At 41.9% G+C, this 24,654-nt stretch overlaps 1 protein-coding gene and 1 long non-coding RNA gene across 4 annotated transcripts in view; both read left to right on the top strand.

Annotated features, from left to right (window-relative positions):
• LOC113612777 (uncharacterized) lies at positions 1-24,433 on the top strand. The gene is made up of 3 exons (XR_003429959.1): positions 1-55; positions 16,246-16,251; positions 24,401-24,433. It is a non-coding gene; the product is annotated as an uncharacterized LOC113612777 (long non-coding RNA).
• LOC113612776 (neurotrimin) overlaps positions 1-24,654 on the top strand; it is a 933,717-nt gene that overhangs the window by 395,681 nt on the left and 513,382 nt on the right. The window lies entirely within an intron of this gene.

Genomic DNA, 24,654 nt, shown 5'->3' with positions numbered 1-24,654 from the left:
GTTTATCTTATATGGCCTTTATTATGTTGAGGTATTGTCCCTCTATACCCAATTTGTTTAGAACTTTTGTCATGATTGGAGGTTGAATTTGTCAAATACTTTTCTGCAATTATTGAAATGACCTATGATATTTATCTTTCATTCTATTAATGTGGCATATCACATTTATTGATTTGTATATGTTGAACTATTCTTGAATCCAGGGGTAAATTCCATTTGATTATAGTATATGACTCTTTTAATGTGCTATTAAATTTGGTTTGCTTGTATTTTGTTGAAAATTTTGCATTCATCAGGGATATTACCCTATAGTTTTCTTATAATATCCTTAACTGGCTTTAGTATTAGGGTAATTCTGGCCTCATAAAATGATTTTAAGAATATCCCTCCTCTTCATTTTTGGGGAAGATTTTGAGAAGAATTGGTATTAATTCTTAATATGTTTGGTACAATTCACCGGTGAAAATATCTGGTCCTGGGCTTTTCTTTGTTGGGAAATTTTTGGTTACTGATTCAATCTGCTTGCTTGTTATTGTTCTGTCCAGATTTCTAATCCTTCATGATTCATACTTGGGAGGTAGTGTTTTTCTAGGAATTTATCCATTTCTTCTAAGTTGTCCAATTTTTTGGCATATAATTGCACATAATAGTCTCATCATTTTTAAAAATATTTCTGTGGTATCAGTTGTAATGTCTTTTATTTCTGAATTTATTTATTTGAGTTCTTGTCTCTCTCTCTCTCTCTCTCTCTCTTTGTAAGTCTAGCTAGTTTTGTCAGTTTGACTTAAACCTATTTGTTTAATTTTGCCTGATATAAGTATAGCTACCCTTGGTTTCTTATGGTTTTCTTTAATGTGGAATCTTTTTTCATCCCTCACTTTGAGCCTCAGAATTTAGAAAGGTTGTATAATACAGGATCAATGTACAGAAACCAAGTTTATTTCTGTACACTAATAATGAATGGGAAAATTCTATTCTAAAAAGTCTCATTTACAGTAGCATCAAAATAAACATGAAATATTTAGATATGGATTTTAAAAAACATGTAGTTTTACATACATATGCTTATTCACTTGAAACTAGAAAACATTGCTGAGAGAAATTAAAGAAAACTTGAATAAAAGAGAAGAGATGTACCATACACATGAATTGGAAGACAGTACACTTAAGATGTCAATACTCAATACTTCCCAAATTTTACATACATATATATGTATAGGTTCACCAAAATTCCAATCAAAATCTCTGCATGATTTTTTATTGAAATTGATAAGCTGATTTAGAATAGCCATATACATGTAATCAGCTGATTTTTAACAAGGGTGCCACGAAAATTAAGTGAGGGGAAAAGATTGCCTTTTCAGTGCATAGTACTAAAAATCTGGATATCAATATGGATAAAAATCCATCCTTACCTCGTATCTTGCACAAAACTCAACTCAATGAACCACAGATCTAAATGTAAAGATGAAAACTAAAAAATTTCTAGAAAAAAGTTGGAGGAAATTTTTATGACCCTGTGGGTAGGTAAATAGTCCTTAGATCTGACACATAAAGTGTAAACCAAAAGAAAAAAACTAATAAATTGAATTTGATCAAAATTGTAATATTTTACTCTTTAGAAGTCTAAGAATATAGCAAGGCAAGCCACAGAATGGAGGAAAATATTCTTAGTGCATGTATCTGACAAATGATTTATATTCATAATTTATAAACCAGTCTTACAATTTAATAGTAAGTGGTCAAATAACATAATTTTTGATGGCCCAGTGTTTAAAAACTCCTTCACAAGAGAAGATTTATGAAATGTCAATAATCAAATGAGGAGATTCTCAGCATCAAACAAGCCGTCAAGCGAATGCAAATTAAAACAGCAAAGAGTACAACTTCCCACCTTCTCGAAAGGATAAAATTTAAAAGACCAAAAAAGAAAGTGTTAATAGGATGTGAGAAAAGTGGAACTCTCGTATATTGCTGTTAGGAGTGTAAAATTATACAATCACCTCGGAAAATAATTTTGTAGTTTCTTATAAAAGTAAATATACACGTAATATATGACCTATCAATCCCTAGGTATCTACCTAAGGTAAATGAAAATTGTCCACACAAAGACTTGCACTCAAATGTTCATAGCAGTTTCATTCATAATAGCCCCAAACTGGTTATAATTCCAATGTCCATCAAAAAGTGCATGGATAAAAAATTTGTATTATAGCTGTAAGTTGGAATTCTATTGAGTACTGAAATACTGATACACAAAACAGAATGAATGAATCCTAAAGCATCATGCTGAGCCAGAGAAGCTAGACACAAAGAAGAACATATTGGATTTCAATCCCATGACGTTCTAGAAATGGCAGAACCAAGCTACAGTGAGAGGAAAGCAGAGTGAGATGCCTGGCATCAGAGTCGGAGGGGGGGAAGTAGAGGGAGGGTTGGTGAAATACACTGGAAAGGGACCTGAGCTAATTTGGAGAGGTTTGGGAAATGTTCTAAAGCCTGATTTTGGTGGTACTTATATGGGTGTATATAATTGTCAAAAGTCGTTGAACTGTGCACTTTTAAACGGTTGCATTTTATCATATGTAAAATATACCTTAATAAAGTTGACAGGAGTGAGTTTACAGATGGTTTTAAATTTCTCTTTTTGGCCTTTCTGTATTTTCTAAATTCTCTCTCTCTGAATTCATGTATTCAAATTTTCATCAAAATAAACTAATTAAAATATTAGTTTTATCCACTTTTATTGCCCTTGCAGTAGTATGTAAGTACTCTTTACAAGCAACCTAGTCAACTCTACCAAATACAATCAGGATCTACAAAGACTACAGTCCTAAATCTTCCTGACTGTATATATACATATGTAGGATTCCTTTTACCAAAGACACTGGATTCATCATCAAAAACAAAACAGACAAATGAACAAAAAACAGCAAGGGATGATCAGCCTGTGCATTGGAATTAAGATTTACAATTTTCTTTATCAGTCTTGCTGGAGCTGAACTGTACAGCCCTCTCGTCTTGTTATATAAGAGCATGAGCCATAGGAGGGGGCCAGGCAAGCCCGCCAGAATGACAGCACCTGAGCTGTGGTGAAGCCAAAGCCAGAGCAGAAGCAAAAATCAAGATTACGTGAATTTTAACAAGTTAAACGTAGTGTGCAATGAAACAGAGATTTAAAAAAGATCAGAAAAAGTCTCAGAAATGAAAGAGTCGATCCTTCCAGATACCCAGGAAAGCTAATTTTACAATTGAGCCTTTGGCAGCTAAAGCTAACAAAGAAATTATGCAGTATTACTTAATTATCCTTTTCCACTGAAAGAAAGCATGACAATTTTCTGATAGAAAATGTGTTTCCGGAGCAGAAATCGAGACAGACTTTATTATGGGGACAGTGAACTTTTGTAATGAGGTAAATGGTATCTTGAAGAGAGTTTTTTGAAAAAGTCAGAAACTCTGCTCATAGAAACTGTCCTTGTGCCCAAGAGGGCAGAGGAGGTGACGCTAAGATGGAGACCTGATAAAAAATGGTCAGTTTGGGACACAAGGTTAAGGCATCGCTTTCTGATCATCTAACTTAATACAGAGGTAGTAGCACTAGAAGGGAATAAAGGGAAAAAATAGTTTATATGCCTATTAAACTGTCTTCCTCATTTCAGATGTATTAGGAGAGCCTCTGTCTGATGCTGAAACTGACAATTTATGATTGCATCCTTTAACAAGTGCCTGGAGTGCAAAGCATCCTATGTTGCTGGGATGGCCATATGCTTCCCGTAACAGACGGGGAGGAAGATGTCATTCGGTTGTGAAAGGTGAAGAGCCAGACAGAAGGCTATCTCGCTTTAGAACAGGTGGGGACAGCAGGGTTTCTTTCAGGTAGAGCCAGCGTTTTCTTCAGGGAAGAGCTTTCTGTCTTCTAAAGTATTTAAGCATGGGCTTGGTTAAGACCTCAAAGTTTTACACAACCTGGAAAAAAATGTCTTTAGCTTGAAAATATTTAAGAGAAGTCTTATAGCTGACCTCGTTGCTCATCAAAGTGACTTGAGCATTAACAATGTGGCATGTCTAGCTTTTGGACAGCCTGCATCTTGATGTGTTTGCCAACGTGAGCACGCTATAAGGTGAGCTGAAAGCTTCACCTGTGCCTTGGGGTTAGGGATGTTTGAACATATTTGTGCTCATGAATGCCTTGCAAATGCAATGTCTGCAATTTTGGTAAAAGTGATGCTGAGACTCCCAGGTTTGGATGCTTCTTGAGATTATTCATTATTCAAGTCAAACAGAGACTCGAGGAAGGCACACTTTAGTTCAGCATAATTTAATGTCCCAGATGATTTCTGAGCGCCCGCAAGAAACCAAGGAGATCAAGAAACAGCAATGGGCACTGGGAATTTTGAAAAAATAAGTAAAGCACTCTTAAAGAGCTCAATAAGTACAAAGATGCGATTGATCTTTTAGATTTATCATGTTAGTTAAATATGAAAGGAGAATCCCAAACTGTGTTAAGGTCCAGCTCTAATTGGTAACATTTAAATTAGAGATTGCACCTGCAGGAGACTGTTGCATCATAAGTGCTGGCTACCAAGAGAAGTTAGATACAGGTCTGGAGAGGCATACACAGAGGTCCATCCAGTCTGTTGGCCATAGACTATTCCTGTCCATTGAGTTTTGTCATGTGCTTTTCTTTTTAAAGTGATGGAAGGGCACAAAGAGAATTATATAAACTCTGTGTTTCTGTAAACATCCACGCATATGTCATTCTGTGAGCAATAATGTTACTAAATCTGCACTCACTATCGTCTTTGAGAGCTAAAACTAAACCTCTAATTAACTACAGAAACTACACTCGTTAAGGTAGAGAGATAATTTTTCAAAGGTCCTAAGCTGAAATTGCTGCTCTCAACCAATTCTAATTTCCAGTAATCTCTTGATTCTATTAGAGTTTTACTTAGAGTCCCCCTGGCCCCAGGAGAAAGCCATACTTTATTACAATATAATATTTTTTAGTTAATTGCTCAATTCTGTTAATATTTTAATAATTGTGTCTATATGCAAGAGTGAAATGGATTTCTAATATTTTTATTAGGTTTTGGCATTAATATAATACTGGATTTATAAAACAAATTTGGAAATTCTTTTTTTCCTGTAACCTGGAATATTTCAAATACCACTGGAATTTAACGGTTAGTTAAACTTCAACTGTGAACCCATCTGGTCCTGATTCCTATTAAAACTAGCAGGTGTTTAATTTGATCTGTTCAGGATTTCCACTTCTGAGGGGAATTTTCTGTACATTTGGATTTCGCTAGGATGTACATCTTGTCCACGTTGCTGTTGAGTTTCATGTACTGTTCTCTTAAAATGCTTTAGTTTGTACGGATTCAGTATTTTTCTCTTCTTCTTTCTATGTCCTCACTCTTAATTGTGCCTATATTTGCTTTTGCCATTTTCTTCTTACTCAGGCTCACAAAGGACTTTTCAATGAACTGACTTTGGAGTTTTTCCCTTCTCTTTTTATATTTGTTTTTTTAAATGAATTTATGATTGCATCCATGTTGATCCCTTCTTCCTAGGTGTGTTTGCTTATTTTGTTGTTCTTTCTCTAATTTCTTAAGACAATTATTTAGTTCATCCATTTTTCATCTCTCTTCATTAATAATAAAGACAATTAAGGATACATTTTTCCTGGTGTTCCATAGACTTGATGTGCAATATTTTAATTTATCTTGCTTTTTGATAACTTGCAATTACCTTTTCTGACCCAAAGATGATCTGGGATATGTTTCTTATTTTCTAGGTAAAGGTTTTCCATCATGCTTTCATTATTTATTTCTAATTTAAGGAATTTTTTTTTGCGGTACACGGGCCTCTCACTGTCGTGGCCTCTCCCGTTGCGGAGCACAGGCTCCGGACGCGCAGGCTCAGCGGCCATGGCTCACGGGCCCAGCCGCTCCGCGGCATGTGGGATCTTCCCGGACCGGGGCACGAACCCTCGTGCCCTGCATCGGCAGGCGGACTCTCAACCACTGCGCCACCGGGGAAGCCCTAATTTAAGGAATTTTGATTAGAGAATGCTGCCTGTAAAATCTTTTATTTTTAAAATGTCTTCAAGTTTCCTTGTAGTCCAGTGCAAGATTAGTTTTTTAAATGACACCTTGTACGTATATAAATTAATACTATCTAAATATAACATATAAGAGTGTAAGAGTACATGTGAGGTCAATTTTATTGACTATATTCTTCAATTCTTCTATCTTTTTATCACTTTTTGTCTACGAAGTGTGCCAAATTCTAGGAAAGTTGTGTTACTCTTTCCTATTATACCTATTTTTATCAAGTGTCTCTTGCATCATGGATAATTTTGTTTTATACAATTGACTATATTGTATAAGGCAGACAGATGATAGATAGATGATAGATAATAGATACATACATACATAGATGATAGAGAGATAATAGATAGATACACACATACATAGATGCAAGATAGATACATAGACACATTGATAGATACATAGATATACACCTATTACATCTTAATGACTATTCATCCTTCGTTTCCCCTTTTGTATTTTTAGAAGTTCCATTCTGTATTATTAGCAGTTATAGTCTTCTTTGCTGACACAATCAGACACATATTTGCTCCCTATTATTTGAAAACAACGTAAAATATAACCTCTACACTAGGATTGACTCTCATCTAGAAAAATGCTCTTTTTTCTCCAATCCTCCCCGACTAGACATGATGCTTGGAAAACGTCCCTTCTTCCCCCCCTCCCCCCCACCCTTACCACACATCGAATCTTTGCTATTCTTCGCTTGCTTCCGCCGCTTTCTTTCCTCCCAACCTGAAATTCTAGGTTTTGATGCAGCATTCTGGACAGTTTTTATCTTTTGCTATGTATGTGGGTGGAGTGTACTTGCCTTCCTTGCCGAGGATGGATTTAAACACACTCCCGGGCAAGCTCTCCTCATCAGCTCAGCTCTGGGAGGAACCAGAGAGGTGCTGATTTCTTTCTCCCGTTCTTCTCTCGTCTTTGCCCTGAAGCCTCTGTTGTGCCTCATTCCTTGTTTGCTCCGAGCTGCTCTTGGCATTTCCTTCAGATCCGCCGTATGCATTAAGCAGTCCCTGAGTTACTGCCTCGTCTCAACTACTTTCTTTTGCTCTGACAGGTGAATGATACCTTGAAGGAGCACAGGATTCTCACACTGTCGTCCTTTGCTCTCAGTTATCTGTGGGTCTTACATCCTTGTCGTCTACTCCTTGTGTTGCCCATGAGTTCAAAGCCAGTCTGATTCTTTCCCTCTGTAAGCTACTCTCTATGTAGGAGTTTACATGATTGTATGTTTACATAGAATTCCAGAATTTTACTGCGATATGCTGAGCCATGTGTTTTCTTACCAATCCAGTCTGGAGTAGAGTGAACCCCTTCAGTATTCAGATTCAGGGCTATCCTCAGCTCCCCCAAAGTTTCTTCCATTATTTGCTCAGATTTTGCCTCTCTCTTCTCAGTTTTTTTTTTCTATATAAAACAAGTTTTTTTTTGCCTATTAAACTCCTGTGTCTATCCTCATGACTGTCGTCTTTTAATCCTTTGAATCTGTGCTTTGAGATATACTTTGCCCCTGATATTCTGGGCAGCTAATCTGAGTCTCAACAGTGGCTTCTCTCTTTCTGTTCAACGATAGAATTTTTTGGTTAAGAAATTATGCAATTTTTTAAACTTCAGATATACTTGTGTGCTGCACTTGAATCTCTCTTTGTGTATATATTATATTATATATATATATAATATGTATCTATATTTAATTCACTTTGTCATCTCTAGCAACTCTGTTTCGCTGAGCATGTGATTCTCTAACTTCTGGTGCTCCTTGAATAGATTATTTTTCTTTTTCAATAGATTGGGATTCAGGTCTTGTTCAGAAATTACTAGTTAGGTGCTGGAGGGTGAAGCAGTCTCTCCTCCTAGGGATCACTTCCTCTTCCCCTCCTGGCCTCAGGAGCAAGGAGGACTCAGCCCACATGTTCAGCTCCTCCTAGGCTTCCTGAGGACCCGGGAGAACCAGGCCATTCAAACCAGGCAGATGTTGGGATTCGATCTTCCACCTAGAATCCCGCAGTTTGCTGTGGGAGAGGTTTGTCCCAAGGTCCAGCAGTTTCTAGTCTGGACAAAGATGCCCTGCAGATAATTTCTGGCTCTTTTCCAGCTCTCAGGAGAGAAAGTCCGATAGAAATTCTCTTCACAGCAATTCCAGCAGAGTTGCTCGCATCAGCCTTCCCTTTGGCCTCAGACATGGCTCAAGAAAGACAGATTAAAGTCGGAAATAAGGAGAAAAGAGAAGCATTCAGGTCACCACTTTGCCAGGTCTGTTTGAATCACTCAAAAATATCTTTGGAGAGGTCTCTAGTGGAACTGAGAATGCAAGCAGCAACAATGACTACTAATTAGTAGTAGCACTTTAAGCTTTACTAAACACATGTGATCCTTGAAATCACCCTGTATTGTGGGTGTTATTGTGAGGAATCAGGTTAAACCTGTTTAGGGCAATGCCTGAATGTACAGGTTAGTAAAGAACAGCGACGAAGCCCAGGCTTTCTCTCTCCTAGTCCAATGATTTTGCACAATTGTCTGAACAAGCAAGAGGGAGTCAAGGCTAGTTTGGTCCTAACTCCTTCAAGCTAAGTACATATAAAGTAGGGCAAAGTATACAGAAAAGTAAGCAACACCTGACATCAATATGAATAGAGTACCTTCAGACATTCTGGTATGGAAGAGTGATTTTTTAAACAATTCTGGATAGCATTAGCTTTCTAAAGCCAAAGACAGTATCTTTTTTCCTCTTTTATTTGTTTTTGCGTGTTTACAATTTCATTGTGTCATTTGTGTACGTGTGTGCCTATACCTACATAGATATGTACGTACAGAAAAGTCCACGTAACATAAAAATGTACAACTTCATACATTTTCCAAGCTGAGCACATCTATGTAACTAGCACCAAGATCGAGCAGCAGGACACTATGAACGTCTGAGAACCCCCTCATGCCCCTTCCCAGTCATTGCCACCCGTGAAGGATGGCCACCGCCATGACTTCCACAGCCTAGGTGGCTTTTACAAGAATAACCTGGTTTACCGCGCTACATCCAGCATTTAATACCGAAGGTTTGCTGTGCTTGGTAAGTATCTGTGGGTTGAGTAAATGAATGAAGGCATCAGTGAATAACTGAGTGAGTAGGAATTTAGTAAAAAGACCCTTAGAAGGTGAAAGACAGCCAGGTATGACTCTGGAGCTAAAGACTGAAGTGAAGATCCAAGTTTAATCGGTTGTGTGATTCGAAGCAAGTTATTTAATCTCACTGAACCTCAGGTTACTCATCTAAAGATAGAAACAGCAAAGTCTACTTCCTAGGGCTTTTTGCAGTAAGCCTTAAAGTTAATGGATGTAGAACCAGTGTCCGGCACCTAATAGGCTCTTTATTACTGGTACCTAATAACTGTTACAGCAAGAAAAGGATTCTGCTGTCTGTATTTGGGACATGACTAATCCCCTTACCTTGACCTTTATCTCTTAAATAACATTCAAATCCTTTTAAGGAATGACATTTTAATACGGTGGAAAAGGTTTCTCCATACTCAGCATCCCGGCAAAAAACAAAAAGAGATCAACAAATAGACAGTGTCATGGGCATAATGTGGCTTGTGTCCTCGAATAAGTTCAGGTCCTGATGGGGATTCCTGCTCCCCTGCTTGCAGCATCCTCTGATCAGAGTGTGTTCTCGTGGATTTCTGATCCTCCAAGCCTTGGCTTATTCCTGGTGGTAGATCGCCTGCCTGACCGGACTTAAGCCCAAGTTCCAATTCTACACCTTGATGGTTTCAGTCTCATTCTAGCCCAGCCTCCAACGGCCCCCCACCAGGAGAGCGCCTCTCTCCACGGCTACACAGTGCTGCCACCACCTCCGCATAAAGTTCTCTCTCTGACCGTCACCTCCAAGCTCATTGCTTATTCCATCAGAGGCAGCAAAGGATGCAGATTAGACGTCCCTAACAAATGGGCCTGGCCTCTCCACACCATTCCCCCCGAAATGCCGGGCATGGCCCTTGCTCTTTGAACTGCTATTGCTTTCGTTTTGTTTTCCAGTTAAAAAGAGTAAGCATAAAGGTAGTTGATTTGATATATAGGAAGAATGCTTAGGCTATAAAAATGGTTTGTTGTCTGCATAACTTGTCCAATATCTGTTTATAAGTATCAACACGTACTTGTGGAATGAATGATACCTACTTTAGTTAGGCTGCTTAATTTCTCTTAGCAGCAGTTCTCTCTCCTATAAAATGGAAGAGTCTGGGTGAGATTCCCCAGAATGCAGGTGGGCAGATGCACATCTGGAAGCTGAGTGGAGACGGTCCCATTTAAATGCAGGCCGTGGGACCTCTCCTTAGCCAGAGCTGCCGCTGTTTAGAAGGACTTTTCAGGTTTCCATTATTCATCTCCATCACTAAAATTGCAAAACACTGAGCTCCACCTGGGGCTGTGGTCCGAGAGGCTGACGTGGAGCCAGCTATATTTGCAGAATAATTTTCATCGTAATAATCATGGAAATGCTACGACTCTTTGGCTGCTACGACTTCTTTCATTGTTATCATTTTTAATGACACTGATGACAGTGCCGTGCTGAGCCTCATGTGTACACTAACCCCAGAACTTCATGCCTGGCACAGACTCAATGTATATTGGTTAATGATCGAATAAAGGCATGCCAGACACCATGCCCAGTATTTTGCTGTGTTATCTCCTTTAACTTGAAGCAGCCCTACCAACTAGGAAGCATTATCTCCATTTAATAGACATGAAAACTGAGTAGCAGAGATGTTGAACAACTTCCTGAAGACAAAGCACCTGCGTATTTCCCTCCCGGTAGTCTGATTGGAATCTGTACAGCCCCTTCCATAGCCCTGTAATAGTGCCGGCTTTCGGAACCAGGGGCAGAATCTTCTTTTAGACCATTTTAAATCCCTCTATTCTGCAAACCTGACATATCATGTTTCCCTCCTCCCACTCTTTTTTTTTTTTTTTTTTCCAAAAACGGGAATCAGTGTGCTAGGAAGAGATCCTGGTGGAAGGTTCCTAAAGCAGAGATGCAAAGTCTGGGGGCTTCTGCTTCAGTCTGAGCATCAGAACATGGAGATGGGGTCCAGCGCTACCTTCCAGCTGCTGTGCTGGGCTCTGCTTCTTGTCATTTCTGTGTCAGAGAGAGGTAGACAAATGGAAATGTTGTCACCACAGAGCAACAAGAATGATTAGAGAGCTGGAGGGATTGATTTGTGAGATAAGATTAAAAGGCCTCAGAATTTACCATTTGTCTGAGCTGTTACTGTGGGACAGACAGGATACCCATCTACAGGTATGTGCTGGGTGTGATCACCTCAGACCACTGGACTCTCCAAGCAAGCGGATGCTGGTTGTCAGAAAGGAAAGGGGTTTGGGAGGGTGTGAAGCGCGATGCCAGCCTCAGCCTGCTGAGCGCCTTGGTGCCCCTCTCCCACCTCGCAACCCCGTGCTCTCTGCTGCACCACTGGCCAGGGAGCTAACTCCATCTCTCCATTGGACCCCTGGGCAGTCACACTGGCATTTGGTGTATAAGCCAGTCTTTAGCACCCGGGTGAGCATTTTGTCATGACCTGCTTTAAACTAAGGCAGCAGAGGAAAAGGGCACTCCTTTAACTCAGTGATACTCAGGACTCAGATAATACATCTGCAGTAGCCACTAGCCAGACAAGTCCCCTGATGTCTCCATGGTCTCTAGTTTCAGGTACAAATGAATACTGTAACGTACGTAGTCTGCCTTTATTTCTCATCCACAGTTTACTACTGTATTCCTTAGGAGTTATCCTCAGGCAGATAGAATTTCTCTCCTTGCTCATTTTTTTTCTGATTAATTCATTGAACTCCGAAAGTACTTGAATAAAGAATGGTAATAGACTGAATACAAAATGGGGGCTCAGTGGCTATTAGTTGAACAAATGGATGTATGAATGAATGAATAAATGAATAAGTAGTACATATAAAGTCAAAACTGCACCTTTTAGCCCTAAAATGCATGGCATCTGAAACCAGAGATAGATTGAGTAGAGTTTAAAGCAAGTTCCATACGACATGTGAAAATCATTCATGTCCTTTGAAAGCCCCTACCTGGATCGCACTCCATTCAGCACAGAAAGCTACAGTAGGCTGTGCCTTCTACAGATAAATGTCATGGTCAGCCTGGCCATACAGCGGTAGATGAATAAGGGTTTGGCATTGGGGAGACTGAGTTTGCACCTTCTCCACATCTCACTGGCTCTGAGATCTTGTGCGTGTTTCGGAAGCAGTGCTGCCACATCAGACCCCAAGAACAAAGAAAAAATCAGCAACACTTACCTGATCTTTGCCTGAATTTTTCATATCTTGTTTATCGTTGATTTTTATATTCATTTTGACTTTTTAAAAATATTGTATTAACATATGTGTGTTGATTACTGAGTTTTTTTGTTGCTTCCTTAGATTTTGCTCCTAAGGAGGTCTCCCTCACTTCCCCCGAGTCCCATCCTTTCAGTATCATTTTTTTTCTTCATCATTAGATAGTGAATGATTTCTTTTTGCAAAAAAGGAGTTTTGCAAAGTAGGTTAGTGATTTGGCCCTCATAGGGTCATTGTTAGAATTTAATGGGATAGTGCAGTGTCCAGGTGCTTGTGAGCAACAAGCACTGGATATTTTTTGTTGTTGTTGTTGTTGTTTTTGCGGTACGCAGGCCTCTCACTGTTGTGGCCTCTCCCGTTGCGGAGCACAGGCTCCGGACGCGCAGGCTCAGCGGCCATGGCTCATGGGCCCAGCCGCTCCGCGGCATGTGGGATCTTCCCGGACCGGGGCACGAACCCGTGTCCCCTGCATCAGCAGGCGGACTCTCAACCACTGCGCCACCAGGGAAGCCCAGCAGTGGATATTTTTATCAACTATTTGCTTAGCATCACTTAAGAAAGGACTAGTGGTGTTTCAGGACTGTCCTTAAATAGACTACTCTTCTAAGATCAAATGCTTAATATATAACTTGAGGAAACGATACCATACCCAGTCACCACTAAGCTGACTTTTATCCTCGTTTCCTATGAGTCTTTCTGATGGCAAAACGGTGTCCTGTCATAATACAGCGAGGCCATTTTCACCCGGTGTTTCCCCTGTGAGAATCCTGGTCCCACAACTGTGGAGGCCCAGGATCCTCTTAGGAATTCAGTTCACATTTAGGCCAGTAGGGGGCTCGTGCACATTAGTTCAGGACGAACTGTAGAAATTTGTGATATTTATTCTAGACGCTGGGTGTGGTCGGAAGTATGGGAGAGGTAGTGACCCATGCTGTAACACTGTCTTGGGGACAATTGACTGGGCAGAAAGGACCGTAGAAACACCCAAGTGATGGAGTAAGGTGCACAGTCACAAAGATGTACAGGGCGCTCTGGGACGTAGAGAAGATGTGCAGGCCAGCATGGAGGGTAACATTTTGGGAGCAGGTGATGCCTGAGCTGAACCACGACAGCAGATCAGACATTCTGCAGGTGAGGAAGAGGAAAGATGTTTCTGATGGAGAGGATGTCATGAGCTGTGAATGGGCACTGTGTGTAGAGGTGTAACATCAGTGCCAGGCAGGAAGATGCAACCCGCGCTAGTTATTTCACCCGAGAGCATCTAATAGAGGGAATCAGGCAACAAGGTGCTGGAAGACTGAAAGGACAAAAGGAAACACTGGAGTCCATTTGGGGCTGGGGAACAAGGGGAAGAAGTTAGGATTGTCAGAAACCAGCACTTGTGGGATCTATAGAAAGGCCCTGCGAGCTGGGGCCAGCCCTAGGAGGAGAGGGAGGGTCTCAGGAGCACGGAGGAGGGGCTATGTGGGGCTGGGAGCAGACTCCGGGGGGCGGGGCGCTTGGCCACTGCCCACGCTCGTCCTCCTGACGGGAACAAGTAGCTGAGCTGGGGAGTGTAGAAAGAAGCTGGAAACCGACCAGCTGTTCCTGGGACTAAGTACTGCTGCCAGGGTGAAAGGCCATTAGTGGGGTGAGGCTGACGGAACAGGCACCAACAGGAAGGAGCAAGTCCCTGTCCCCTTTCCTGCCTTCCATCCTTCCTGTCCCCTGCTGAAGAGCCAGCAGGAAGCCAGGTGGCACAGAAGAAATTAGTCTGCAGGATCCCAGCCGCATCATCACCAGGCAGAATATAAAGGGTGCACTTGGAGCTGAGAGACCCAGGGCGTATAAGCAATGCGGACACCCTTGGCATCAATGACTGGGGTGAGAGGCTGGAGCTGGAGGTCGGTGGAGCCCCCGCGGGGGAGGGAGCAAAGGCTCAGTAACAGCCGGTCCCCTGTAACGCATGGCCCAGGGTAGAGAGTGCCTTCTGGGGAGGATGAAACCCTCCCTTCCTTCTTCCTAGAGAGGGAGGCAGTAACAAGTTAATGTAGGAGGGGTTGAATTTATTACACTTACAAGTATTTGGAAGTGATCCTTAGCAAGTCATGGAAATATTTAGCAAAAGATTAAATAGAAAAAATCTCTTTCTTCCTTTTGTTTTCTCTTATTAAAACACTTCATTGTTTAATGAATAAATAAAGAAAATACTTAGCAGGATCTAATAATGTAATTCTAATTAAATGCTTTAAAAAAATTTTTTAAAAGATTCGGAATAATGTGTTCAGTAAGTAATGGTATTCCTGGGTAATCTTTACACCAAGTATTTAAATGACTTAAAACCATTTATTAGAAACTAGTGAGACCATTTTTACATTGTTTTTTTTCTCTGCGGTGTCCAAGGGCGAGCAAAAGAACATCAACAAAACAATGAAAGGCATTTTGTGAAGGACTGTCTCAGTTCCACAGCTTCATCCAAACTTCTTTATAGAACATTTACTCTAGGTGTGGTCCCAGAAGGGAGGATGTGATGCAGGGAGCCTGAGAAAAAGGCCCGATTCCCACCGTCCAGGCATTCATCATTGAACTGAAGAGATGCGTGCACGAACAGTGCTGTGTACGCCTGTAGCAACGTATCTGTTCATCCCGGGGAGAGAGTCTAAGGACATAGAAGGCGCGTGGGGCCTGTTCACATATATGTCTTTTCCTCTAGCTGAAGGCCCACCCTGGGTGCTGTTACTTACTTTTTTGTTCTTTTGCTGATGTAGGCAAGAATCCCTCAAAGATTGAAAAGTAATAACACGCATGGTAACGTGCGTAGATCAATAATGCATTTTAGAACAATTACTAATGTAAGTCCCAGGTGTCTTTTCTCATGGATGGATTTTTGTATTTGTTGGAAAATAGCAGTCACTTTAGTGTGTATCACTAATTAAAAACTGTTGTATAATTTCCAACAGATATTAAGTAATTGTTGGCAATTCCATGGCAGCCCCAGTAAATAATTATCTTACCTTGTAGCACATAATGAAAATGACAATGCCCCCCCCACAGATATTAAGCAGTCATAAATGATTCCAGTTGTGCACAAGTAGCAACAGTGTATTCAACTCGGTTGCGTTTATAATTTAAAATGACATTTTTCATTTGACTGCTGATTTATGAAATTTTAAAAAAATCAATTTGCCTTTCTTAATGGGCTAATGCCTTTTGGGGATACACCAGATGTTCTTCTGCCCAAGGATGGCAGCTGGGCAGAAAAAAATTAGCCAAGCATATTGATACAAGACCCGAACAAGAAAAGGGTAGTAATAATGGGAGACAGGATAAAATAAATTAACTGGAGATGCGCTAGGAAGTGGCTCTCGTGATCTTCGCCTTGATGATGTGTGTGGAAGTTCAGCCTGTAGTCTGCAGGTTCCCCTGGGCACCGCTTCCCAGCTGCCATTGTTATCACGGAGATGTCAGAGGACCCACACGTGATGCCATGTCCTTCTCTTCTTCCGCTGAGGATCAGTGTCTACGTGCAGGGAGCAGAGGGCGGCTCTTCCAGATGCTTCAATGCATCCAGTCTCCTACAGCCTGGCTCCCACCAGGACAAGGATGTGGTAGGAAGGTTGGCAAGAAGGAGGGGTCCAAAGCCTGATCACTTTAGAGCAAATAGCACTCTTTAGATTGACTCAATTAAAAAACATCGAATGAGTGCTTATTACATGTTAGGTACTACGGTTGGTGCTGACCTTATGGTTTCCTAACTTCTAGAAAGAAAGACAATACACTTCCTATGTTCTTTCATCTCCAACAGTTAAAGGTCTATTGATCTATATTTATCAAACAATATTTTGTCATTGCCCGTTTCTACTTATGTGTGAATATCAGATATGCTGTAGCCAGATCATTTCCAACTTTATGGATTCTGAGATATTATCTCGGGCCATTGAGGGTACTGCAGTCTCCTTCCATGGAGATGGGAAAGGACCATCTGTACCTGCACCTGCTTTGGGTTATGCAGGTGCTTTCAGGAAGCAGAGGGTAACAGCCAGTGAACTTCTAACTGCTTGTTCAACGATCTTTCCCCTACTAGACCATTAAGTTCCATGAGAGCAGACTTCATGTCTATCTTAATCAATAATACGTTCCCTGCAATTAGACCAGTGTAAATATTTGTTTAATTAATCGTTGATTAAAATTCTAAAACAGTAAAAAGAACAGGAAGCAAAATTGCCAATGCCTCTCACCCTTTATAATCAATTCAGAATATCCATCTTGAAAGATAAATGTGACTACATGCTCTAGACACCACTCCCAAACCCCAGTATGACCCCAGTCCCGAGGAGCATCCTCTATGACAGTGGAGAGGCTGCTTCAAACCATCCCATGTAATTCACAGAGTCAGGCTGGGGGGTGGTACCTGGCACAGAACACTGGAGGGGCTCCAGGGACCAAGTCTGGAATAGTCTGCTCAGGGCTTACAGGTACCTTTGACTCTTGCATCAGGAAGAAACCCTGCAGGTGTACAGATCAAACCAAAAGGACTGCATTTATTTGTTCTACATCCTTAGGTAGCTTGTGGGCCACCCATAGGGTAGGATTCATTCAGGAGTCTAATTGGAAGGGAGGAGTGGTGATTAAAGGCTCCTGAAGACAGAAGGGAAGTCGGGTTGTCTTCAGCTTTGGAGTCCAGCCTGACGCATCCTGGCTCAGTGGAGTTTCAGTTTCTGTCTGTGTGCCAGAAGTGGGGAGGCGGGTTCTGGAGCTCTGAATGCAGTGACAGCTGATCAAGGCAGTAGTTACAAGAGCCAGCGACTTCTTCTCTGAGGCGGACACAGGGGAGTAGCTCTGAGAGGGAGGAGGAAGTAAATAGAGAGTTGGCACATTTATGAGTCTGGCTCCGTTCCTGGGTGGGTAGAGTATATTCTGATGTTCTTAAGAACGTATTTGATCCATATAGAAAGTCCCTTCTGAAGGCTTGGTTTGAATCGGTAAAGTCGAAGGTTCAGGAGGACGGGGAACAGCACAGAAAAGTTTCAAAATTATGGTTGGGGTAGATTCTATTAAATATCAAGTTTGGACATATTCGTGTGAGGAGACAGTGCTCCAGGATAAAAATGTAGTGTTTTTGTAAAACAGTAGATTCATGTGGGTGGGACCCAGGTTCTCAAATAGCTTCGATTTGGGGTACCAGAGTGGTTTCATTAATACCTAGTGACATACCCAGAAGATGATGCTTGATGAATCTCCACAGCTGTTAAATGCCCAAAGGACAGTACAGGGATTTTGGCAGGTAGCAGAAGGATGCATTGCACCCCGTGTCCCTAAGGGCTCTTCCACCATCTCCACATGTCTCCTCAAGACAGCCACTTGCTGGTCTTCCCTGGTGGTGCAGTGGTTGAGAGTCCGCCCGCCAATGCAGGGGATGTGGGTTCGTGCCCCGGTCCGGGAGAATCCCGCGTGCCACGGAGCAGCTGCGCCCATGAGCCATGGCCGCTGAGCCTGCACGTCCGGAGCCTGTTGCTCCGCAGCGGGAGAGGCCACAGCGGTGAGAGGCCCGCGTACAGCAAAAAAAAAAAAAAAAGACAGCCACTTACCAATCAATTTTTCTCTTTAAAGGAGGCTGATTTGATGACTGCTTCATATAATGCTAAATTCCAGTAATCTAAATCATGTATCATTTTCATCTGCTCTTCATACTGACTCTGTCCTTCAAGCTCTGCTGCTTTTCATCAAGGATGGAACCTGTCCTGTACTACTGACTCAGTGTGGCCTCTTTCCCACCAGAGCTCTTACAGCCCATCTGCATCACCTGAGGCAGCCCCGTGGGATGGAATGAGTAGGACTTTGGCCTCAGGCAGTTCTAGTTTACATCCTAGTCTGCCTCTTGTCACTTACAAGGACATGGCATTTTTCTTTAACGCTTATGAAACTGATTACCTTTAATTAAAAATGAAGAAACAGTAGCCACCTCCAAGACCGTGAGTGGCTTTAATGTGGGGCGGGGCACGTCAAGCTCCAAGTGTGGATCTTGGCACCTTCCAGATCTGCAATAAATCTCAATTCCCTGTGCCCTTGGCACTGGGCCAGGCAGAAAGGGCAATCGTGAAGGTGTCCGAGCGTTCCTGGGAGTGCTTATACCTAGGAAGCAAACAGATTTACCCACAAAAGGGGTTTGCGACTTTTGGAATTTAGAGGTCATTACAGTCCCCATCGCCTTATCGGTGGAGCTGACCTACACAAGTGTTGTTTCCCATTTATTCATGATGAAACAAGCAGGCGAGGAGGTCTGACGGTCAGTTGGCCCATCATTCTGTGTTTGTGCTGGGAGAACGTGCTTTAAAGGATGAGGTTCAGCTTCCCTGCCTCCCAGGCCCTACGCTCCCAGTGGGAATTCTGAAAGATGGGACCACAGGTGTCCCCAAAGGAGGTTACACGTCTTTCCTTCTCCCTGAAAAAGATTCACGTGGGCTAAAGAAATCGGATGGGTACATTTTGCTTTGTTTAAATAATATTTGGTTTTGCTGCTTTTAATCATGGTTTCCCCTGAGCCTGGCACGCTTTCCACAGCACACACTGGCTGCATACCTAACAGATATTTTGAATACAACAGCTTGACTCCCCTGCTGCTTGGATGCTAGCAATTGGCTAGGTGTTAGGTCCTTTTCCTTCTCCCTCCTCTATGGAAGCAAGGAGATTTCAAGTGCAATTTGGCCTTGTACATCAAATAGCAATTCTCCTGCAGAAACCACAACCTCCAAAAACTCTACCCTAATCAAATCTATCAAGCCCAATTTAGGGGCGAGCTTGTGTCTGTTTATCAAGGAAATGGAGTTGAAATTGCCCCCTTTAATGGAATCACAGCTGCCCGCCATAATCTTTCACATGGACGTTTGAGTTAATGCCAGGCCATGGCCCATGCTCTCCAACCTTGGAATTTGATTCCAGTGTAGGAAATTGCTGTAATTTCTTCCCTGGGATTCTCAGGGGTATTGGGGCATTTTATGTTGGAGTTAGAATTAATGTGTCAGGGGAATTAAAGAATTTGGAAATGGTTGGGGGAAGATTAGCATTTTTACACAACACGCAACGGGTCACTTCTGCATCAAACCAAACCCATTATGACTCATCTGAACTACTTTTAGCAGGTCAAGGAGAAAAAAAGAAACAGTTCAAAAACTCTTTTCGAAGTTGAGATTGAGGTTTTAAATCAGAACACAGCAGATACAGGTAGAATGTATTTGTCCTGAATATAGGGCAGCTCGCTGGGTTCAGTTGCCTGTTAAGAGTTACCACGTTGGGTGGGCAAAGAACCCAGCTGAGATGTCTGGGCCCCCTGAGCCAGGGAGAGGGCCTGCAGCTTCTCCTCCTGTTCGCTCCTGCAGCAGCCTTGGGCCACTCAACTTCCCGCTGAAGCGCCGGGTCCCCTTAGACAGGGCGTTCCATCCAGAACGTGGAGATGGACAGTTGCTGTGGCTGTTTCGCACTGGGACAGAGACCCTTCATTTTTTAAAAATGTCCTTACCAGGAGACATTTTTTTTTCCTTCTTTCAAGTATATTAGCATCTTATATTTATATAGAACAATGGTAACCATTTTTTTTTTCTGGCACATTTTCATGTTTTCATTCCATTTTCTTCTCACAGTACAGAAGGGAGGTGAACTATTTATAATGCAATGCTGTAAATGAGGAAACTAAAGTTAGATGACACATGCCATTAGGTGGCACTGGAACCAGGCCTCCTTCCCACACACCCCGTGCTCTTCCCATGTCACCCTCTGATGTCTTTGAACCCTCTCCCACTCCCTCTGTTTGGCTGAGAGGGGCACAGCCTTGCTGCCGCCCCCCAGGCCCCAGGCCTGCCATACCCACTTCTCCCTCAGGGAAGTTTCTCATCTTTCCATTTCCTGAAGAAATAATTCTGGGCATTTTACAGTAAATAGGTAATAGAGATCCTCTCTTTGGGAAATACCTGAATTTTATCCTCTTTCCATTGAAAATAAAGGACTCCTAAATAAGAGAATCATAGAAATTTAATAAACGTGGGGAGAAAGTCTATTTATTTCCTTCAAGAGCGGCTAATGCCTCTGAAAAACCTCCCGTTTAGAATTAACGCAGCTTTTCTCTTGCATCCTTTTCTCATTCCTTTCCCTCCTCCCAGGCCAGCCTCTTTTCACTTTACTTAGGACCATTTGCATGAAAACAGCATTTCGGCTACTTGGGGTTTTATCTGCTGCTGTTTCTTCTCCCTCAGAGTTCGTAATGCCCCATGGAGCCTTCTTGTCTGCAGCCACCAAGTGTGGGTGCCTTCAGGCAGGAGGTTATGTCCTCTCTCTGGTACAAATGGGCACCCCGGGGGCCTGGGTGGCGCTGAGGTGCGTCCTGAGCTGCGGATTAATCCCTGATGGTTGGTCTGTGCTGGGGGTGCAGAAAGCAGAGGCTGGTCTCCTGTGCGGCCAGAGTGCTGCCCTCATGTTCCTTCCTGCACTTCAGAAGACAACTAATAGCTGGAACCACTGCGGGGGAAAAACAAAAACACGGTGCTGTTTTCCCCACTTTATAAAATTGCTCATCGGATTATTGATTGAGGCTTATCCCTCCTGTTGTGCAATGTCCCTGCTGCTGTTGAGAAAGACTGCCTCTTAGGATCAGATGTGCTGCCCCAGGCGTAGGGGATGGGGGGAGCTTTAGGCAGATGCTGACCCCAGAGTGCTCTGCCTGGTCAGGGATGGTGCCAGTCACGGGCACACGCACTTAATTCTAAGGCTTGGTAGGCCCGGCATCCTGAGTTTGCAAACATTTCACAGAGATGCAAACAGCAAATCAGGCAAGTGTAAATAATGTTTCCCCATGGCAGGGGGGTGAGCTTAATTCTGTGGGGTGTTCGCCTTCCTTTCACATTGAGAACGTCGAGCACTTAGTGTTTTCTGTCATCTCTATGCTCCTGTTTTCTCCTCATAACACGCTTTCGCAATTCATCTCTGAAAGTTTGTCACTGACTTATTAACCATCAAATAATTGGCTGAATCTCAACCCCTCCTACTCCCTTCTGCAACATTTCCCCGGGCATCCACTGCTCCTCTGGAGACTGGCCTTCCCGTCCTTCCCCTATCTCTGGAGCCACTTGTCCTCCACCCCCCTTGTCTTTCTCTACCTCCCAAGCAAAGGAATTCTCTAGGGTTTGGTCCCTGGCTTTTTTTCCTTCCTTTTCTGTACTCTCCTCCTTGGCGTTCTTCTCCCCTCTCACTGTCCAATTATCACCTCTGCGGGGATGATGCCTAAATCTGTCTCCAACCTTGACTCCTCTCTTGAAGTCTAATCCTACATTTATAATTGCCTGAGGACTGTCACCAGCCCTCTCTCCCTTTTGCCCCTACTCTCAGGTCTGTTGATCTGTTGATTCTAACTTTATAATATCCCACCTCTCCTTTTCATCTCAGCGACCTCCATCCTGGTTTATTATTTCATTACTTCTCATTTGAACTACCGGGACAACCACTTAATCTCTCCCCCTTCATGTCTCTGCTCTATTAATCTTCCCAAAGAAGAGCTCTGACCTGAACCATCCCTTATCAGAAACAAGGCATGGTATCAATACCTTCTTTGCCAGGAATATTATTTTTATTTTATTTTATTTTTACATCTTTATTGGAGTATAATTGCTTTATAATGGTGTGTTAGTTTCTGCTTTATAACAAAGTGAATCAGTTATACATATACATATGTTCCCATATCTCTTCCCGCTTGCGTCTCCCTCCCTCCCACCCGCCTTTCCAACCCCTCCAGTTGGTCACAAAGCACCGAGCTGATCTCCCTGTGCTATGCAGCTGCTTCCCACTAGCTATCTACCTTACGTTTGGTAGTGGATATATGTCCATGCCACTCTCTCGCCTCGTCACAGCTTACCCTTCCCCCTCCCCATATCGTCAAGTCCATTCTCTAGTAGGTCTGTGTCTTTATTCCTGTCTTACCCCTAGGTTCTTCATGACATTTTTTTTTTCTTAAATTCCATATATATGTGTTAGCATTCGGTACCTGTCTCTCTCTTTCCGACTTACTTCACTCTGTATGACAGACTCTAGGTCCATCCACCTCATTACAAATAGCTCAATTTCATTTCTTTTTATGGCTGAGTACTATTCCATTGTATATATGTGCCACATCTTCTCTATCCATTCATCCGATGATGGGCACTTAGGTTGTTTCCATCTCTGGGCTATTGTAAATAGAGCTGCAGTGAACATTTTGGTACGTGACTCGTTTTGAATTCTGGTTTTCTCAGGGTATATGCCCAGTAGTGGGATTGCTGGGTCATATGGTAGTTCTATTTGTAGTTTTTTAAGGAACCTCCATACTGTTCTCCATAGTGGCTGTACCAATTCACACCAGCAGTGCAAGAGTGTTCCCTTTTCTCCACACCCTCTCCAGCATTTATTGTTTCTAGATTTCTTGATGATGGCCAGTCTGATTGGTGTGAGATGATATCTCATTGTAGTTTTGATTTGCATTTCTCTAATGATTAATGATGTTGAGCATCCTTTCATGTGTTTGTTGGCAACCTGTATATCTTCTTTGGAGAAATGTCTATTTAGGTCTTCTGCCCATTTTTGGATTCGGCTGTTTGTTTTTTTTGTTACTGAGCTGCATGAGCTGCTTATAAATTTTAGAGATTAATCCTTTGTCAGTTGCTTCATTTGCAAATATTTTCTCCCATTCTGAGGGTTGTCTTTGGTCTTGTTTATGGTTTCCTTTGCTGTGCAAAAGCTTTGAAGTTTCATTAGGTCCCATTTGTTTATTTTTGGTTTTATTTCCATTTCTCTAGGAGGTGGGTCAAAAAGGATCTTGCTGTGATTTATGTCATAGAGTGTTCTGGCTATGTTTTCCTCTAAGAATTTGATAGTTTCTGGCCTTACATTTAGGTCTTTAATCCATTTTGAGCTTATTTTTGTGTATGGTGTTAGGGAGTGATCTAATCTCATACTTTTACATGTACCTGTCCAGTTTTCCCAGCACCACTTATTGAAGAGGCTGTCCTTTCTCCACTGTATATTCCTGCCTCCTTTATCAAAGATAAGGTGACCATATGTGCGTGGGTTTATCTCTGGGCTCTCTATCCTGTTCCATTTATCTATCTTCCTGTTTTTGTGCCAGTACCATACTGTCTTGATTACTGTAGCTTTGTAGTATAGTCTGAAGCCAGGGAGCCTGATTCCTCCAGCTCTGTTTTTCGTTCTCAAGATTGCTTTGGCTATTCGGGGTCTTTTGTGTTTCCATACAAATTATGAATTTTTTTGTTCTAGTTCTGTGAAAAATGCCAGTGGTAGTTTCATAGGGATTGCATTGAATCTGTAGATTGCTTTGGGTAGTAGAGTCATTTTCACAATGTTGATTCTTCCAATCCAAGAACATGGTATATCTCTCCATCTATTTGTATCATCTTTAATTTCTTTCATCAGTGTCTTATAATTTTCTGCATACAGGTCTTTTGTCTCCTTAGGTAGGTTTATTCCTAGATATTTTATTCTTTTTGTTGCAGTGGTAAATGGGAGTGTTTTCTTGACTTCAGTTTCAGATTTTTCATCATTAGTGTATAGGAATGTCAGAGATTTCTGTGCATTAATTTTGTATCCTGCTACTTTACCAAATTCATTGATTAGCTCTAGTAGTTTTCTGGTAGCATCTTTAGGATTCTCTATGTATAGTATCATGTCATCTGCAAACAGTGACAGCTTTACTTCTTCTTTTCCTATTTGGATTCCTTTTATTTCCTTTTCTTCTCTGATTGCTGTGGCTAAAACTTCCATAACTATGTTGAATAAGAGTGGTGAGAGTGGGCAACCTTGTCTTGTTCCTGATCTTAGTGGAAATGGTATCACTTTTTCACCATGAGGACGATGTTGGCTGTGGGTTTGTCATATACGGCCTTTATTATGTTGAGACAAGTTCCCTCTATGCCTACTTTCTGTAGGGTTTTTATCATAAATGGGTGTTGAATTTTGTCGAAAGCTTTCTCTGCATCTATTGAGATGATCATATGGTTTTTCTCCTTCAATTTGTTAATATGGTGTATCACATTGACTGATTTTCATATATTGAAGAATCCTTGCATTCCTGGGTTAAAACCCAGTTAAGCATGGTGCATGATCCTTTTAACGTGCTGCTGGATTCTGTTTGCTAGTATTTTGTTGAGGATTTTTGCATCTGTGTTCATCAGTGATATTG

The sequence above is a fragment of the Aethalodelphis obliquidens genome, unplaced genomic scaffold (genome assembly GCF_003676395.1).
Source record: "Aethalodelphis obliquidens isolate GAN/ISIS:26980383/991018 unplaced genomic scaffold, ASM367639v1 scaffold82, whole genome shotgun sequence".
Taxonomy (NCBI): domain Eukaryota; kingdom Metazoa; phylum Chordata; class Mammalia; order Artiodactyla; family Delphinidae; genus Aethalodelphis; species Aethalodelphis obliquidens.
Note: the sequence above shows the minus strand (reverse complement) of the source record. Positions and strands in the feature narration are given on the sequence as shown.